This window comes from Humulus lupulus, chromosome 7 (assembly GCF_963169125.1).
Source record: "Humulus lupulus chromosome 7, drHumLupu1.1, whole genome shotgun sequence".
NCBI lineage: Eukaryota > Viridiplantae > Streptophyta > Magnoliopsida > Rosales > Cannabaceae > Humulus > Humulus lupulus.
In genome coordinates, this window is record NC_084799.1 from 164,559,498 (window position 1) to 164,576,913 (window position 17,416).

Below are 17,416 nucleotides of genomic sequence, written 5' to 3' on the forward strand. Positions count from 1 at the left end.
GACTGAAGACCCTGCCAAAGCTGCCAATGGGTCAAAACCCAACGGCAACGAGAACGGCAATGGCAACGGAAAAAATGGGGGGAAGAGACCCCATAATGAGCCTTTTACCTCCGAGAATAAGCGCGCTAAGGGCAACCGTTATGAGCCACAGCTCACTAACTACACTGCCCTTGTCGAGTCTCGAGCAGAGGTGTATCAGGCCACGAGTTCCAGTGTGCCTTACAAAAGACTCGCCACCATTCGAAAGGATATTTCGAAAGAGATACCACCAAGTTCTGTCATTTTCATAACGACTACAGACACGATACGAACGAGTGCAACCAGCTGAAAGATGAAATTGAGTTCCTTATCAGACAAGGACACTTGAGGAGATGCGTACAGGCCTCAGGGGCTTCCCGACGAGAGGCTCCAGGTGGCAACGAGTAGGCGCCTGCACGCCAACGTTTGCCACCTTTGCAGCCTGATCCCGTAGCTGGCACTTTACTCACCATCTGTGGAGGCCCGCACCTTGCGGGAAACAGTGGAAAGGCAAGGGAACGATATGCTCGGACCCTACGCCACGACCAGGATATCGAGATGATGACTGTGGAGGACCGGGCATCAAAGAAGGCTCGGTCAGAGGACGGTGAAATAACCTTCTCTGATAGCGACGCCCAGCATGTCCGGTTCCCGCATTCCGATCCGCTGGTCGTGGATGTTCAAATTGCCAACATGATGGTAAAGAGAGTGCTGGTCGATACAGGAAGTTCAGTTAACATCCTGTATAAATCTTCGTTGAAACGGATAAAGTTGTCCGTCAAGGACTTGGAGCCCTGCAACCAAACAATTTACGACTTCTCTGGTGAGGGACTCGCTCCAACAGGGTCAATCAGACTTCCAGTAACAGCAGGTACATTGCCCGCTACCAGGACACTACTCACTACTTTCATAGTAGTCGATTGTCCTTTGGCTTACAATGCTGTAATTGGAAGACCCATACTGGTTTACCTTCGGGCCGTCACCTCAATATGGCACCTGACCATGAAATTCCCAACAGACGCAGGGGTAGGATGCGTGTTGGGAAATCAAAGGGAAGCAAAGGAGTGCTATAATGCCTCAATTACTAAGGCCAAGAAGGGAACGTCGAGGAGCACCCCCCAGAGAGGTTGTAGATGGCCATTGATACACAAGCCCAATCAGGTGATGAAGTCACCAAATAGGGTGTTGCCCAAAGTGAGGACAGAGACTTAGATCCTCGCTTTGGGGATTTTGAGGAAGATGTTGGACCTGTCGAGGACCTTGAGGAGGTCCAGCTTGATGAAGAGTTTCCGACCAGAGTTGTAAAGGTCGGCAAAAATTTGGAAGCAACAACAAAGCACGCACTGGTGGAATTTTTAAGGAAGAACCAGGAAGTTTTCGCCTGGTCACATAAAGACATGGCTGGGATAGATCCTGCAGTCATAAGCCATGTCCTGAACGTCGACAAAATCTTTCCACCCGTGCAACAGAAAAGATGGCTGCTCGATAAAGATAGATCGAAAGCCTTAAAAGAAGAAGTTGAAAAACTGAAGGAGAATGGGTTCATCAGGGTGGCGTTTTATCCATCATGGGTTTCTAATCCAGTACTGTTTCCCAAGCCTAACGGCAAATGGCGAACCTGTGTGGATTTCACAGACCTTAATAAAGCCTGCCCTAAGGATTGCTTCCCACTCCCATGGATCGACCAGCTGGTCGATGCAACTGCAGGACATGAGATCCTCTCTTTCATGGATGCATAATCAGGATACAATCAGATCAGTATGCATCCCCCTGACGAGGATCACACTAGCTTTCGGACCGACACAGGGTTATACTGTTATAAAGTAATGCCCTTCGGACTGAAAAATGCTGGTGTGACTTACCAGCGACTAGTTAACCACATGTTTAAGGAGTTGATCGGAGTAAACATGGAGGTATACGTGGACGACATGCTGGTAAAGTCGAAAAAGGCAGAAGGACATGTGAAGGATTTACAGGAGTGTTTCAATGTTTTGAATAAGTATCAAATGAAGTTAAATCCTCTCAAGTGTTCCTTCGGAGTAGGATCAGGGAAATTTTTGGGTTTCATTGTCAATTCGAGGGGAATCAAAGCCAATCCCGAAAAGACCAAAGCCCTGATCGATATGAAATCGCTAGTGAAAATCAAAGATGTGCAAAGTTTGACTGGAAGGATTACCGCACTCAGTAGATTCATTTCAAAATCAACGGATAAATGCGTCCCATTCTTTAATCTACTTAGAGGCAACAAGAAGTTCGAGTGGACTGGAGACTACGAATAGGCTTTCCAAGCCTTAAAAGCCCACATGACACGACCTCTTGTCTTATCAAAGCCTACAGATGGAGAAACTTTGTTCATTTACCTGGCGATCACCGAATATGCTGCTAGTGCGGTGCTAGTAAGAGAAGAAGAAGTCGTACAAAAGGCAGTGTATTATGTAAGCAAGAGGTTAATCGGGGTCCAATTGAGGTATCCTCCCATCGAAAGATTAGCCTATTGCTTAATTTTGGCCTCAAGGAAGTTACGTCCTTACTTCCAAGCCCATCCCATCACAGTCTTAACTAATCAGCCCCTTCGGCAAGTTTTGCAAAAGCCAGAGGCTGCTGGTCGTTTGTTGAAATGGGCAGTCGAGCTCGGGCAGTTCGATATAACATACTCACCGCGAGCAGCGGTAAAAGGACAAGTCTTGGCTGATTTCATCGCCGAATTTACTGAACTCCCAGACAGCGAACAGAGTGAAAATCCTAGTGCGCCTGAGCCTCAAGACATAGCTCCTTCGTGGAAGATTTTCACTGACGGATCATCCAACGAATCTCAAGCAGGAGCAGGAGAGATATTGATAACGCCAGAAGGGCATCGATTTCACTACGCAATTAGGTTTGATTTCGCCGCTTCAAATAACGAAGCCGAGTATGAAGCCCTACTCGCTGGGTTAAGGTTGGCCAAAGACATGAGCATAAAAGTGCTGGATATATACAATGATTCACAGCTGGTAGTGAATCAGGTCTTAGGGGAGTATCAAGCACGAGGTCTAAAAATGGTGGCCTATCTGAACAAAACCAAAGATCTGTTGGCACAATTTGAGAAATATACCCTCCAACAAATACCTCAAGATCAGAATTCAAATGCAGATGCCTTAGCCAAACTCACAAGTGCGAAGGATACTGACACTTTAAATATAGTGCCAGTTGAGCGGCTACACGAGCCGAGCATACGAGCAGATGAAACCAATATGGAGGTCCGATTAAAAGATACATGGATGGCACTATACTGGGAATATCTCACGAGTGGTGTACTACCAGCAGATAGAAACAAAGCCAGGACTCTTCAGAGACAGGCTGCTAGGTACGTACAGGTCGATGGTGTTCTATACCGAAGAGGATACTCCATGCCATTGCTCAGGTGTGTTACATCAGAAAAGGCTAAATAGCTGATGAAGGAGGTACATGAAGGCTTCTGTGGAGATCACGCTGGGGGGCAGAGCTTATCAAAGAAGATTCTGAGGCAGGGTTATTTCTGGCCGACCATGAACGAAGACTCGATGGAGTTTGTGAGAAAGTGTGATAAGTGTCAAAGGTTTTCCAAGATCCCACGTGCAGCTCCTAATGAGTTAAAGCAGAGGCAAAGTCCATGGCCCTTCGCAGTATGGGGTATAGATTTAATCGGGTCCTTGCCAACAGGAAAAGGTGGAGTAAAATACGCAGTTGTAGCGGTCGACTACTTCACCAAATGGGCCGAAGCTGAGCCACTCGCTACCATAACGACAAAGAAAGTGCTTGACTTTGTCATCAAGAACATTGTTTGTCGATATGGATTGCCTCGAAAGATTGTCTCAGACAATGGCACCCAGTTTGATAGCGACCTATTCACAGACTTCTGCGAGAGGCATGGAATCATCAAGAGTTTTTCTTCAGTTGCGCATCCACAAGCAAATGGGCAAGTTGAAGCGGTAAATAAGACATTGAACGATACCCTGAAGAAAATGCTCGAGGAAGCTAAAGGAGCATGGCCAGAACAGCTGCCTGAAGTACTCTGGTCGTATAGAACTTCTCATCGGACAACAACAGGTCATACCGCCTTTTCCTTAGCATACGGGTTGCCCATTTGCTATGAGAAGAAAAAAAACATGTGAATCCATTAGGTAAAAAGCCTCACCATCACTATTTTAAAAAAAAAAACATGTTATTAGCCAATAAGGTGTTTTGTTCTTTGAACATTTTAAACTCAGTAATACTTTAAGATCGAAAGATAGGGAAGTGTTAAAATACATTTTCTCAAACTCTGATCAATTGTAATTTTTTCTATCTTAATGGATATATTTTTTGTCATTTTTCAATATATTTTAATGTCTATTATTGTATCTATGTAACGCCCTGGATAGCCAAGATCGCTACACTGTGTGTTTATAAAGGTGTGAGACTTCCTAATCAAGTCGTTTAATCAAAACGTGTCATTAGCTAAAGTGTTCTAGGGCTAAAAGACATTTTGGCCGCAAAAGAAACATTTTATATATTATAAACAATTTACAGAAGGGATCCCCAAAAGTACAACGTTTAAAAGTTGGTTTACAAAATTCAACAGTTAAGAGTAACCATTAGCCATACTAAGGCAAAATACAAGGTTCTAGTCCTCTCGTCCCTGTAATCTCCTCAACCGTGGCGATTGAGTGGCCTGACATGTACAGTCACCCTGTAGAGCTCTCCAATCAGGGTTGATCAAGCTTGCCCTTGCCTTTACCTGCACCACGCAGCACCCGTGAGCCAAGGCCTAGCAAGAAAACAACATACACAGCATATACAATATTTTCAAACAGATATTCTAGTAAGCATGTTTAGATATTCAACCCATAGCATATAAGCATACTTCAAGGTACAATAGCTTCATCTATACTTAGATTATTCAACACTTTCATTAATCACATTCATAGCCAAATATAATAATCAACAATCACAAATGCTAGGGCCGACACCTTAGGTCGCACCCTCTGTTTAACCCACTAACTCCGGCCCGCTTAAACCGAGCTCAGTGCATAATAAGCTGTCCTCAGATACCAGTGTCCGAGCCGTGCCAATTGCACAAGTTAACCGTGGCACCCTTAGGCCATTGGTTTACAATTTACATGGCATAATACCATTCTTTCAGTCATATATATCATGGAGCCCTTAGTCCCGTTCAAATATTCAACCGGGTGTAGTTTTCTTACGTTTGGCTTCTAGATGAATTAGTTACGGGCGATACTCCTTGAGCGCGATCCGATCCCCGAGCCCTAGCTTAGCACCTAGTCACAACCATGATGAAGGATACCATTAACAATCTTAAATGAGTTTCTAAACCAAGTTCTAGTCCTCGGAACATTGAACTTCACCAAATATGGTAAAAGACTCAATCCCGAGCACCCTAGGTTAAATTCCCAAGCCTAAAATCTCAAAATCCCTTAAGGGCCCCGGCATAGGCCATCCATGCCGCGGCATGGCCCCAAACAGAACCCACTTAAGGCACAAAAACATGTAAGGGTCGCGGCATTCCTTAGGCCATGCCGCGGCCCGCCCTCCTTCCTCAGCACAACTCAACTTCCAAGGGCCGCGGCTCACCAAGAACCATGCCGCGGCCCGACCCTTCGAACCCAGAAAAAAACCCACCATTTTCAACCTTTAAACCTCACTTTAGGCCATCCCAAGGCTCCCAACTCAAAACCAATTAATAACAACATCACTAGAATGATTTAAAAAACACAATTCCACCAAAAATCCAGCCTAGCACTCACGAAAATCCCAATTCCAATTTCTGAGATTTCAAACCTAGAAACTCAAAACCAGCCATGGAAATACTAAAATTCAACCATCAGGCTTTGAATTGAAACTTACCTCAGCTGTAGAATCGTTCCTCCAAGAATCCCCTGATCTATCTTCAAAGTTTCAAGCCTCAAACTCCACCTTGAATATCAAAATTACAACTATTAAAAACTCAGTCATTTTTCTTAAAGTTCCTAACCACAGAACGAAAATCAATGCTTACCTTGGGTCTAATTCAGTCCTTGATTAATTCTTGAGCTCAACCTCTAATTCAGCCCTTTAGTTCCTCAAAGATTCAGCTTGATTCCAGTAATTCCTCCTCAAATTCCAGTGTTGTTCTTCCTTAAGAGAGAGAAGAGAGAGAAAGAGCTGAGAAAGGGTCGGTCTAATTTTGGGTCTACTATTTTCTAAAGTCTTCCAAGTATATCCTTAGGTTATTAGACTAATCGCAAAGCTCGGGGTACCGGAAACACCCCCGAGGGCAAAATAGTAAATTTCCCCAATATTCCCGCCTAAACTCTCCAACCCCAAATATATCTCCATATATTTATTTCCATCACCTGATAGTCTAAATCACTACCCGATACCTAAAATACCCCTGACTTGTCCAAAGTCAATTATAATGCCCCGTTGTGACTTTTTCCGCTATCTAGCCCTAGGATCGCCTCGAATCGCCAGCTACAGAGTTATCCACATAATAATGTGGTTCTCACATATACAACATATTTATTTCACATTATCACATAATATCATCAATTATCATATAATATCATCAATTATCATATAATATCATCAATTATCATATAATATCATTTAACCACTATCAATCACATGATATCACATTCAAATAAATACTATTCACTCTAATCTCATTTATGCCCTCCCAACACACTAATCAAGGCCCTTAAGCCTTATTAGCGAATTTGGGGCCGTTACAATCTATTATAGGGAAATTATAGTTGAAAGTGAGTTTAGTTTTCTAAGATGGTTCGACTTCCGTTATCTTGGACCTAAAACAGAGTTGGAGACTGAGGCAATTCATTTGTATATATTAATAATTTTAGCGTGATTGTTATAATATTTTTTTGTGGTAAATGCAGATTGTTACTATGATTTCTTCATTCTTGATCGAGGATGAAAGGTTGAAAAAGGGTAAAGAGTGTAAGAATTGGTATCTTCCTGCTCGAAATATGGTGAGTTTTTTGTTGTTGTTCTTTTTTGTCAAAACATATTTCATGTTTGTTGAGTAATTTTTTTTAAAAATTATGACAATAGAACTGCTTACTACCCGACTCCTACTCCAATTTACCACTACATCAAATTTGGAGGAAAATGCATTACTACAAAAGATTTATGGGCTCCCTCGAACATTGCAATGAAGTATAATTCTAATGGTTTATGTTGAACCTATTTTTAAACATCTATTTATTATGTAATTTCTAACATCAATTATACTTGTAGATTTATATTTCTATGTTGATTGTAAGACACTTCATTCTTGCACGGGTGATACTGAAAGAAAAAAAAAAGTAGAAGTTTGGGACTCACTTGCTGATGAAAAGAATCCTATATTACAATCATCTAAGATTATTGATATTGTAAGATTTTATTGGTTCAATATATATATATTTTTTTTAAATTTTAAATTTATAAATTCTGATGTTAAAGTGCAAATGCAGCTACACAATCTAGATTTGTTCTTGGAGAATCAGATGAAAAGGAAACCTGTTAGTTTTAACTTTGCTAGTTTTGGTATAGTTTGTGGTAGAAATGTCCCTAGACAACCTAATTTGTACGAATGTGGAGTCTTTGTCATATTATTTATGATTAATAGTTGTAAGCTCGACTTGCGGTCTTTTGTGGTAAGTAGATTTCATACTAAGTTTTTTTTTATATATATATATTTTGTTCTTATCATACTATACTTGAGTAAATTTTTTGCACTATTGTAGTTCGACTCTAATGAAGAAAGGTGTCACATAGCTTCGTGGATTGCATGCTCAAGTTTCAACAAAAATAGAAGAAAATTATTGAAAGATGTTCGAGAGTTCATTTCAAGCAGAGGAATATAGTACTAGGGACAATGATCTTTGCCCTAATTTTGTTATTCTCAATCAAGTTGTGTAAAAGAAAGAAATTCGTATTATTATTTATCAATTTTGAGAAATCAGAAGATGATCAATATTTGGGAGAATTTGAATAGTTTAATTATGAATTAATTATTTATTAACAAGATTAAAACACACACTTTAAATTTGATCATTTTCACAATCAGTGTTAATATTTATTGGAAGTTTCAAATAGTAGTTGTAGACATTAATATCATATTTATTAAATAAAAATAATTTTGTATATGTTAATTTCGAATTTAATGATTAATATATCAACCAATCAGAATTTTGAGCATGATTTTAGGGAATTGGAATAGATTTATGGAAACATGCATTTAATGAAATTAGTTGGCATGATGTTAATTGTACACGTATTTTATGAGAAATGATTAATAACTCAACAAATCATAAATAGAGTATGATGTTAGGGTATTGGAATGAATTTATGAATACATACATTTAATGAAATTAGTTGACATTTTCTAAATTAATTGCTCACATTTTTAAAGAGAAATTTTAATAAAAAATATATATTTTTTACACAAACTAACTCAACCAAGTTATTTTATCTATTAAAAAAATTAAATATATTTCAAAATTATGTTTTAAATTTAAATTAAAAATTGGTAATAAAAAATCAATGCATAGTAACTAAACTAATTAATAACAATTTAACCATTTAGAATTTAATGGTATAATTATGCATAATCAACCTAACCAATAATAAAATTATTGTGCTATTTTAGGGAATTGAAATATGTTCATTTAATATTTTGAGAAGTGTAACTAATCAAAAAATTTGAGCATGATTTTAGGGATATGAAATAGCCCATTAATTAATATATTTGTCATAATTATTACCCATTTTATTTATTAATTTAACAAAAAAAATTCGGGTATTGTTTTAAAATAGAATTTTATTTTTATTTTTAAAAGAAAAATTTGATATTTTAAATGTCATAATTTCCAAATTATGTGTTTTTTTAACACTATTTATAAATCATTTTATCTTATATACATTGTTATAATTTGTAGGCAAATGTAATCTTGTTTTTAGGTAGTGTTTGAAATCATTTTGTATTTTTAAGAATGTGTCCATTTACTCAATATTATGAAAATTTACTTTTTATTATATAATGGTTTAATTTAAAACATTCATCTGATCCTTGTAAACATAAAAAAAAAAAAACCATGAGATAATATAATTCTTAATAAATAGATAAATAGGATTCATATAATTCTCAGTAAAAAAAATCATGAGATACCTTAAATAAATAGATAAAAATAATACTTATTGTGCATCACAAATTTCACCAATAAGATTATTAATAGCATCTTCCAAATCCAAAAGATTGATGCGAGTTTCAAATTTTAATCCTTTATCGAGACAATCATGCATATCTTTAGTTCTTCTACGCAAGTCTTTTGCTTTCATGAGAATGTTATAGAAACCCTTCGAGTTTGGAAAGGTTTTGGTAGAAGAAGGGATGCTATCTACCTGGCCATCATCGTTTTGTTCAAGCTCCTTATAATATTCATTCGAATTCGTACATATTGTTGGTGAACCATTGATATTTTTAATTAACTGGACAACATCTATTTCCCGGTCAATGTCGCTTGATTCAACATCAAAAAAGCCTTCCGAAAACTCCATATCAAGTAATGCTTGAGGCCATTTTCCAAGTACATGAAAATGTTGTTCTTCATTAACTTGATGGATTGTATTGCTACTTTTGCTTTCAACAACAATGTCTTTGTCCGGTTCACGCGAGACAATGTCTTCATATTTAACCTCATTCTCTGCATCTTTGACTTCATAGTTGGATTCGCATTTTGTTTCATTATTACCACTATCTTCATTAACCCTTCTAGGCTCCATAGTAATCTCCCTCATGAAAATTATACTATTTTTGTGTTATATTTAAAATTTGATGAGAAAAAACCAAAATCATTTATGAAAAGTGGTTAGGAATATGAATAACTGTCTTTTAAAAATTTATACATAATTATTAAAAATACACTTGTTCAACTTCTAACCATTGTATTTTTTTCGAAATGGGAAGAATGGGAAGTGAACATGTGTATTTTTTATAATTATGTATATTTTGTATTAATTAATGTAAAAAATACAATGGTAAATTGAACAATTGCTTTTGTTTAATGGGAAGTTGAACAAGTGTCTTTTTTAAAAATTATGCAAAATTTTTAATAAATAATTTCGAAAAAATACATTGGTAAATTGGAAGTTGAATATGTGTCTCTTTATTAATTATGTATAGTTTTTATTAAATAATTTCAAAAAAATACAATGGTAAATTGAACTGTTTGTTTAATGGGAAATTAAATAGGTGTCTTTTCAATAATTATGTATAGATTTTTATATTAATTTCAAAATATTAGAAATTAAATTTGAACAAGTGTGTTTGTTCAATGAGAAGTTGAACATGTGTTTTTTTTTTAAAAGGACAAATGTCTTTTTAATAATTATGTATAACTTTTTTTTTTTAAAATGAATTAAATAAAAATTGAAATATAAATTAATAGGGCAAAAATTAATGTAAATTTGTTTTAAATTTATTATGAAATTCAAAATTAATAATTTTTAATTGAAAATTTGTCTTTTGAATAATTCATAGAGTGTAATAAATATATACAAATATTGAATTAATTTTGAGATATATTCAATATTTAATTGTTTAAATTAATAATTAGTGTAAACTCTAATTATGCAAATTAGTTAAACTTTCCTAATTCTCAAAACTATATATATATATTTTTAAATTATTCTCTCTAATATTTTGTTGTAGCCGAAATATGGGTATATAAAAATATTAATTTAATAAAGTTTGATTTAATACTAAGATTTTGATAGTTTGTTAGAGTATTTGAATTTGAAAATGTGAATTTAATATTTTAGATATATTCAATATTTAATTGTTCAAACTAATAATTAGTGTAAAGCCTAATTATGAAAATTAATTTAATTTTCACAATTCTCAAAATTATATTTATTTATTAAAAAAACAAAATAATTATTCTCCTAATAAATGTAGTGGCCAAAATATGGGTTTAAAAAATAATTTAATAAATTTTAATTAAATGTTAGGATATAGTTAGTTGGTTAGAGTGTTTGAATTTGAAAATGTGCATTTAATATTTAAGATATATTCTATATTTAATATATTATTGAATATTGCCAAAAAAATTCCCTAAGGAAATTGAAATTCTATATAAATAAAAACTTTGAAAATGTTGCATTGCTTCATAATACAGTTGTATTGTCCTATATATTCTACATTTCATAAACAAATAGGAAAAAAACCATCTTTATATTTGATTAGAGTTAGAATAGATGTTGAACATTGAAGATTTCATTATCTTCCAATTACCAATTTTGGTTATAATTGATGTATTAAGGGAGCAATTGTCAATAGTAGAAACATTGGCCAAGGAAAGAGACTACCCTGTCCCACAGAGCAACGTGTGTGATCTCATCAACTTCTCCATCGCCCAACAAGAGAAAAGAGTGGAGTTAACCGAGCTTATGGTCAGAAACATGATGTTGGAGATCCAAATTTGGAATGAAGAAATGGTAAAAGTTAAGATTGGTGAACAACGAATCTTCAAAGTTTTAACAGGCGGTGACAAAAAACGCTTTGAGAAGTATATGAAGATGCTAACAAATGATGAAACAATTAAAACTACAAAGCAAGGTCGATAGATTTCTAAGAGTTTTATTATGATTGTTATAGTTTTTTCTTGATGTATTTTTTTAAGTGTTTTTTGTTTAGTTTATGATTAATATAATAATATTGACCTTGCTCTTTTTGGTTATTTTAAATGTTATAGTTTTTTCTTGATGTATTCTCAATACCATGATTAAATTACTTCTCCTATTTCGAAATTTATTTGTTTAATTGTGCAAGTTAATTAACTTTCCCAATTTTCAATAACATATTTAAAATAAATTTAAAAAACACAATAATTAGCCCTATGTAGCTTAAATATATTATAAAAAAAAACATAGTTTTATATAATGAATTTAAAATCAATAATTAGCCCTATTTTTTGTAGCCGAAATTAATTATAAAAAATATATAATGACTCTAAACCCTAATTATGCAAATGAATTACCTTTCACAATTCTCAATACCGTATTTAAACTACTTAAAAAAACAATAATTAGCCCTATTATTTTGTAGCTGAAATACATTTTAAAAAAATATAATGACTTTAAATCCTAATTACATAAATGAATTAACTTTTCTAATTCTTAATACCATATTTGAACTACTTTAAAAAAAAAAATCAACCATATTTTTTTGTAGCCGAAATTAATTATAAAAAATATAATGACTTTAAACCCTAATTATGAAAATAAATTAACTTTTTCAATTCTCAATACCATATTTATAAAATAAAAAAAAAAAATTAGCCTTTTTTTTTGTAGCCGAAATTAATGACAAAAATATATTTTTGTATAATTAATTATTTATTAAATGCTAGGATATAGATAGTCTTTGAATATTTCAATTTGAAGAGGTGCATTAACAATTCCCACTTCTCAATACCATATTTAAACTACTACTCTCCTATTTCAAAATTTATTTTAAAAAAAATAATAATCCCGATTCTCAATACCATATTTATACTATTGATTTTTTTAAAAATATAATAATAATTAGCCCTATACTTTGTAGCCAAAATTAATTATAAAAATAAAATATAATGACTTTAAACTCTAATTATACAAATAAATTAACTTTTCCAATTCTCAATATCATATTTAAAATATTAAAAAAATAATAATTAGCCATATTTTTTTGTAGCCGGAAATAATGATAATAAAATATATTGTTATATAATTAATTATTTATGAAATGCTATGATATAGATAGTCTTTGAATCTTTCAATTTGAAGAGGTGCATTAACAATTCTCAATTCTCAATACCATATTTAAACTACTTCTCTCCTATTTCGAAATTTAAAAAAAAATAAAAAAAAATAATGACTTTAAACCCTAATTATGCAAATGAATTGACTTTCCCAATTCTCAATACCATATTTAAACTATTATTTTAAAAAATCAATAATTAGCCCTATTTTTTGTAGGCGAAATTAATTATAAAAATAAAATATAATGACTTTAAACCCTAATTACGCAAATGAAATGAATTAATTTTCCCAATTCTCAATACCATATTTAAAATATTTAAAAAAATAATAATAATTACCCCTATTTTTTTGTAGCCGAAATTAATGATAAAAAAATATATTTTATATAATTAATAATTTATGAAATGCTAAGATATAGATAGTCTTTAAATCTTTCAATTTGAAGAGGTGCATTAACTATTCCCAATTCTAAATACCATATTTAAACTAGTTCTCTTCTATTTCAAAATTATTAAAAAAATAATAATAATGACTTTAAACCCTAATTATGCAAATAAATTAACTTTAAAAAAAAAAAAATTAGTCCTATTTTTTTTTGAAGCCGAAATTATAAATAAGATGTAATGACTTTAAACCCTAATTATCCAAATGAATTAACTTTCTCAAATCTCAATACCATATTTAAAATATTTTTTTTAAAGAAAAAACAACAATTAGCCCTATTTTTTGTAGTCAAAATTAAAATTACAATGTAAAAAGTGTTTACAAACAATTGTACAAAAGACATCACTAGTCATGGATTGATTGTTTTTTTCTTCTTCTTCTTCTTTGAATGACCATTTTTCTCGGTAGTTGACTTTGGATCCATAGGATAATTCCTTGAATCATGTCCAACCTCACCACAATACTTGCAATGTAATAGCGATTTTGTTGGTTTTCTCTTCTTGGCACCTCTAGAGAATGATTTCGACAATCTGGTCGTAGTTGGTCTGCCTTTTGTTTTTTTAATCTGAGAGTCCAAAATACTATTGGGAAACAATCCTTCGTCATTTTGAGAATGTTTTAACTCTTCATCTAGTGGCATTTTTTCCAATTTTGCATTCAACTCTAATGTAACTTTCATAGCCTTTTGAAATGCTTCTCGCGATCTTGTAGCAAGGTACGATGTGATAGTAGTTTGCGTGGTTACACCATCTGTTATCCCAAAAATCAGAAGTGAATGACATGGCACGAATTAATTGCATGTGGCTGACACCTGGCAAAATCTGTGTTCGACTATCGACCAGTAAGATATTCGGCATTGTGCGATCGGTTTCTTCATATGACCAGTCTGGTCGTATGCACGTAATACGCGGAAGATATCTTAGGCAGTTATGATGGAATCCGAAATTCTCTCCCATGATTTCCTGAGTATCCGATTGTTTTGGAAATAATATCTGTAATAAATCAATGTAAATCTTCCCTGAGCTTATAAATAGAGGAAGAAGGCTCAGGGAAGAGGATCCGATCCTTTTTTCCCTTTTTTGACTTCTAAATCGCTTGTGATTAGAGTTATCATATCAATCATATTGTATCATTCTTGAGAGGTTGGTGAAACTCATTGAACCCTAGTTCTTTGATCACTACTTTGAATCTCACATCAATAACAATCTAAGTGGACGTAGGTTATTACCAGATCCTGGGGCCGAACCACTATAAAATATCGCGTTCTTATTATTTTCGTCATCACGTTCTTTTCAACGCATTCATCCACGTCAAGCGTATTTTGACTCCGTGTCAGTTGCCCAAAATCTGGGTCAACATTCTGGTGCTTTCATTGAGAGCTTGATATATCACCGTTGTGAAAACCAATGGCGAAAACTGCAAGGAAAACTGTACAGGCGGCCGCCGCTGCACCGTCAAACCCGCCTCCTCCTCCTCCTCCTGCAAGCGTGGCTGAGGATGAGCCGCATTTGGAATTTGAGGAGGAAGAGATGGATGACGCGACGCTGAAGAGTACCCTGGGGGCGTTGCATGAAGAGCTGGCCAATTTGAGGGCCGGCCAAGAAAGTGCTGCTGAAATCATGGCGCGGCAGCAGCAAGAAATCGAACGGCAACGCTTGGAGTTAAGCGAGAGGCAGGCGGAGATGGACCGCCGCCAGAGCGAAGCCATGGCAGCCCTCGAGGCAGCCTTACAATTGGCTAAGAATCAGGCTGCACCTGCCTCGCAGCCTGATCAACCAGCAAATGGGCTCCCCAAAGGGGTCCTAATCCTAGCCCACCTATCCAACCCTCGAGTCCGCAAAGGCCCGAACAGCCTCAGGTGCCCCATGACGATGTCCCACCAGACCCAGAGGCACAACCTCCATCCCAAGCTGGTCGCGAAAATCCCCCGCAGCAGAGGCAGAATAGGACCGAGCATCAACCTCGCAGTCCTAGATGCTATAGGGGCGACGAGCCGAATCTTCCAAACAGAGGTCAGAATCCTCCTGGTAACAGGAGGAACTCAGAGTTAGGCTCTGCGGTCCGGGGTCCCCCACGGCATGATAATGCACGGGGACATAACGACCAGCGCAGGCCACCCTCTAACGCTCGGGACGCTTCAGCCCGGGATGGAAATCGAGGGAACAGTCGATCCCACCATAGCCAATCAAGATTCAGAGATGGCCATGGATATAATGAGGCCTACTCAGGCAAGGGAAATGTCGGTCGGAGGAATGAAGAAAGAGGTGGAGGCAGGAGCCAGATACCTCAAGATGACCAACCCAATAGACGGGACGCTGGGGGGCAACCTAGGAAAAATAACGTCTTCAACCGGCTCGGAGCTAGCGAGCAGCGGAGAAGAGATGAGGACTTGAGAGATGTACTCAACGATCGCCGCGAGCGGCATGGCGAGAACGTCCCCCCAGCAACAGAGGCCACAGCGATTCCTGTCGCTGTGCAGGCCCAAATAGATGCCCTCAACCAGGCGGTGCAGCAGCTGGTCGGGGGAAGAACATCTCATATCGACCACGACAGGAGGAAAGGCACTCCTTTCGTCCAGAGGATAGCTATGGCAGAGACTCCTAGAAAGTTTAAAATTCCTATGCTTCCGAACTTTGATGGGTACGGTGACCCGGTATCTCACGTCAATAAGTTTGAGATACAGATGGACATTCAGAAAGTGTCTGAAGATGCTCGGTGCAGGATCTTCCCTGCCACACTTTCTGATGCTGCGCAGGAGTGGTTTTTCAAGTTCCCTCCTGCGAGCATAGTTTCCTGGGAAATGTTCGTAAGGGAGCTTTACGGATAGTTCTACGCAGGTCGTGTGCACCCGACCGAGGCAAACCAGCTGGTTGAAATTCGCCAGCAGGATGGAGAATCGCTGAAGGACTACATCCAGCACTTTATGCGAGCAGCAGCTGGAGCAAAAATGGTGGGGGACGAAGGAAAAATGATGGCCATAACCGCAGGGGTTAGGCGCACCTCTGGAAAAACCTCCGAAAGGATGGAGTCAGAACTACCCAGGAATTCTTGGACCGGGCTGATCGTTACATCAAGCTCGAAAATGCCATTGCCAACGACGGAAAACCTTCAGGCAAGGATAAGAAAGCTGCCGAGCCCGCCAAAGCCGCAAATGGGTCCAAACCTAACGGCAACGGCAACGGGAACAATAACGGCAATGGCAAGAATGGTGGAAAACGGCCGCACAATGAGCCTTCCACCTCCGACAATAAACGAGCCAAGGGTAACCGTTATGAACCTCGGTTCACTAACTTCACTGCCCTTGTAGAGTCTCGGGGAGAGGTTTACCAGGCCACAAATTCCAGTGTGCCTTATAAGAAGCCTGCCCCCATTCGAAAGGATATTTCGAAAAGAGACACCACCAAGTTCTGTCGTTATCATAACGACTACGGACATGGCACCAACGAATGCAACCAGCTGAAGGATGAAATCGAGTTCCTTATTAGACAAGGACACTTGAGAAGATACGTACGGGCCTCGGGAAATTCCCAACGAGAAGCTCCAGGTGGAAACGAGCAAGCGCCCACACGCCAACGCTCGCCACCTTTGCAGCCTGCCACCATGACTAGCACCCTGTTAACCATTTGTGGAGGCCCGCACCTCGCGGGAAATAGTGGAAAGGCCAGGGAACGATACGCTCGGACTGTGCGCCACGACCAGGACATCGAGATGATGACTGTGGAGGATCGCGCGCCAAAAAGGCTCGATCAGAAGATGGTGAGATAACCTTCTCTGATAGCGATGCCCAGCATGTCCGATTCCCACATTCCGATCCGCTGGTCATGAATATCCAAATGGCCAACATGATGGTGAAGAGAGTGTTGGTCGATACAGGAAGTTTGGTGAATATCCTGTATAAGTCTTCGCTGGAACGCATGAAATTATCCGTTAAGGACCTGGAGCCTTGCAACCAAACAATATACGGCTTCTCTGGTGAGGGACTCGCCCCCGCCGGATCGATCAGACTACCAGTGACGACAGGTACAGCACCTGCTGCCAGGACATTACTCGCTACTTTTGTGGTAGTCGATTGTCCTTCGGCGTACAATGCTGTCATTGGGAGGCCTATACTGGTTGATCTACGGGCACTCATCTCTATGTGGCACTTAGCCATGAA